The sequence below is a fragment of the Bison bison genome, unplaced genomic scaffold (genome assembly GCF_000754665.1).
Source record: "Bison bison bison isolate TAMUID 2011002044 unplaced genomic scaffold, Bison_UMD1.0 scf7180017864330, whole genome shotgun sequence".
NCBI classification, from domain to species: Eukaryota; Metazoa; Chordata; class Mammalia; order Artiodactyla; family Bovidae; genus Bison; species Bison bison.
In genome coordinates, this window is record NW_011494902.1 from 4,040,179 (window position 1) to 4,043,460 (window position 3,282).

At 37.3% G+C, this 3,282-nt stretch overlaps 1 protein-coding gene across 3 annotated transcripts in view; it reads right to left on the minus strand.

Moving 5' to 3' along the window:
- Window positions 1–3,282, minus strand: part of ZRANB3 (zinc finger, RAN-binding domain containing 3) — a 304,927-nt gene that overhangs the window by 210,893 nt on the left and 90,752 nt on the right. The window lies entirely within an intron of this gene.

Here is a 3,282-nt window from a genome sequence, read left to right on the forward strand (position 1 = left end):
AACAGAAGTGGCAAAAGAAAAAAAAAAACTCTGGTCTATGCATATGCACATAAGCAAAACAATTTAAAGCTCTCTAGAGGATGTAGGGGGAAAATGTTTCCAGGGACTACTTCTGAGAAGAAGAAATGGGAGCTTGGGGGCTCAGAGAGCAGGTGAAGGGGACAGGGAGACTTCACTGCATATTCTTTCGTGCCTTTTTAGTGTTGTTCCATGTACATGTATTACCATTAAAGTAAGTAACTATTTTTTAAACCTGTATCTTTTCCAGAATCATTTTCAAACCTAGGCATAGGCCCTTCTCAAACAGAAGATTTCCTCTGGAAATGAAACAATCAATCAATGCAATTTTAACAAGCCAAAGATGGTAATCAATATACCCAATGCCTTTGTTTTCACTACTTTAGAGGAAATACTTTTCATTGGTTAGTTAGGTCCATGAAAGCCATTTTACATAAAAGAAAAAAATCCAATAAGAAATGATCAGTAAAAGATATAACAAACTTAAGAGATTACTTTCTTTTTAAAAAGAAGAATATAGGTAAAAGGATGCAATAAAATACATAGCACAGAACTTGATACCCTTAACAGCAGAAAACAAGAATCAGAAATCAAGAGATTAAATTAAAAATAATCATGTAAAATATGCAGGGCAAATGGCCATGTTGTTTAACAGTGCAGCTCTCAAAAAATACCTGAAGTATTTATGTGCAAGACATGAAGAAATAGCCACTTCTGCTACATGTGAAAACAATGACTAAGTAGAAATGTGTTTGTTATTGTTGTTGGTTTTTGTGGGAGGGCAGGTAGGAAAAATGATTAAATGATAACTTCAGTATACTTTTGATCTAGGGCTGTAAAGCAACAGAGTATCATTCTGAGCAACCAGCACAATGCAAGAGTACAGCAGGGTACAGGGTACAGTCTAGGCAAGTCCACAATAGCCCACCTGTAATCACAGTTACTAAAGAAAACAATGATTTTAAGCATTAAAAAAAAAAAAAAAGGTCAGATTAGCATTGGGTACTTGGCTAAAGAAATTACTGTTTAACAGCTAATAATATGAAAGAATTCAAAACACAAAACAGAAGCAAATTTAAGGAAACAGGACTATTTAAAAAGAAAAGAACTCAAGAAAAGTCATCATTAACATCCTCAGAGAATACATGTCAGCCATGAATCAAGAACAGAACACTTGTGTGAGGGTAGGGAGAGAATGCTAGTAAGAGGAAATATTCAAAGAACAAAAAAAGGGATGTTGGTAATTAAAAACATAACAACAGATCAAAAGCTCAATGAAGGAACTAGAAGACAGAGTTGAGGAAAATTCTCACAAAGGAGGGAAAAAAGACAATGGATTGAAACATAGGAAAATAAGATTTTAAAAAATTAGAATACTGCCTCAGGCTCTCCAATATCTGAATAATCTAGGGGGAAAAAAAGAAAAGAAAAAAGAATGTGAAGAAAACTGGAAGGATATAAATAATGCTAAACATTAATAATTCTTTTAAAATTCCTCAACTAAAAGGAAATGAGCTTCCACTTTCAATTGACCAGCCAGGGCCTGGCAAAAAGTATGAAAATAACCCAATGTCCCAAACTGGAAAATAAAAGTTGCAACATAAGCATATATTTTGAGATATATGAATAACTAAAGACTGAAAGAACTGACAGCGCTGCGGAACTGCAAACTGTGTAGAGGAAGGCTGACCAATACCAGCAGATGGCTGTTTCTTATAGAGCTGATGGTTTTTTAAATAATGGACACAGAAGGAAACTTAAAATTCAATCAAGATCTTTCCAGTGGGTAAAAACAAACAAGTGACAATGCAATTGTCCAGAGAGATTCATTTCTTGATCAAGAGAATCATGGCTCCTTAATGACATGAATATCCCCAGAACTACGTTTTTTCACTATGTTGAACTCAACTAATCTGCTTTAAGGACACTAGTAAACAATTATCCAGAGTTCAATTCAATTCAGTTCAACAAATATCTATTGAACTCCAATTTGTCATTAGCTCTGAATATAAAACAATATAGATGTCTCAAAATGAAAAGGTCTAGAGTTTACAGTTCAAGTTAAAATGTGTGAATATTTATTCAAATAAATATGTCCAAGCAGGCTTAGCCATGTCTGACTTTTTGTGACCCCAAGGACTGTAGACTGCCACCCTCCTCTGTCCATGGGATTTTCCAGGCAAGAACACTGGAGTGAGTTGCCATTTCCCCCACCAAGGGACCTTCCCAACCCAGGGATAGAACTCTCCTCTCCTGAATTGGCAGTTAGATTCTATACCACTGAGACACCTGGGAAGTCCATCCAAAAAAATGAGGGAGTGTCATATAAAATAAGAAGTGGTCTTATTCTGAAGGGCATATACAGTATCAGTGGGAAGAAGCTACAGATAGAAAATCCTCAGCTAAATACCATTTTTCCTGTAATATGGATATACCAATTTCATGACTATACTACAGAGTTACAGTGATCAAAGCAATGTGGTATGTGCATAAGAATGTGTATGAATATACGTATGAATCAACAGGGGCTTCCCTAGTAGCTCAGTCGGTAAAGAATGCCTACAATGAGGGAGACTGGGGTTCAATCCCTGTGTCAGGAAGACCCCCTGGAGAAGGAAATGGCAACCCAATCCAGTATCCTGGTGGAAAATCCCACGGATAGAGAAGTCTGGCAGGCCACAGTCCATGGGGTCACAAGAGTCGAACATGACTTCGCAACTAAACCACCACCACGAATCAACAGAAAACAGCGAAGTTAAGAAATAAACCCTTAGATACACAGTCAATTGACTTTTGACAAAGGTGTCAAGGGAAAAGAACAGTCTTTTCAATGCTAGAATAGTTGGACATGCATATGCAAAAGCAAAACAAAACTCTCAGCCTAAATACACCTCACACTATATATAAAGATTAAGTTTAAATGTATTATAGAACTATATATAAGAGCTAAAACTATTAAATTCGTGGAAGAAATCATAGGAAAAAATATCTTTGTGATCTGGGATGGATGTTTTCTTCAGTTCAGCTCAGTTCAGTCGCTCACTCGTGTCCAACTCTTTGCGACCCCATGAATAGCAGCACGCCAGGTCTCCCTGTCCATCACCATCTCCCAGAGTTCACTCAAACTCACATCCATCGAGTCAGTGATGCCATCCAGCCAGCTCAACCTCTGTCATCCCCTTCTCCTCCTGCCCTCAATTCCTCCCAGCATCAGAGTCTTTTCCAATGAGCCAACTCTTCGCATGAGGTGGCCAAAGTACTGGA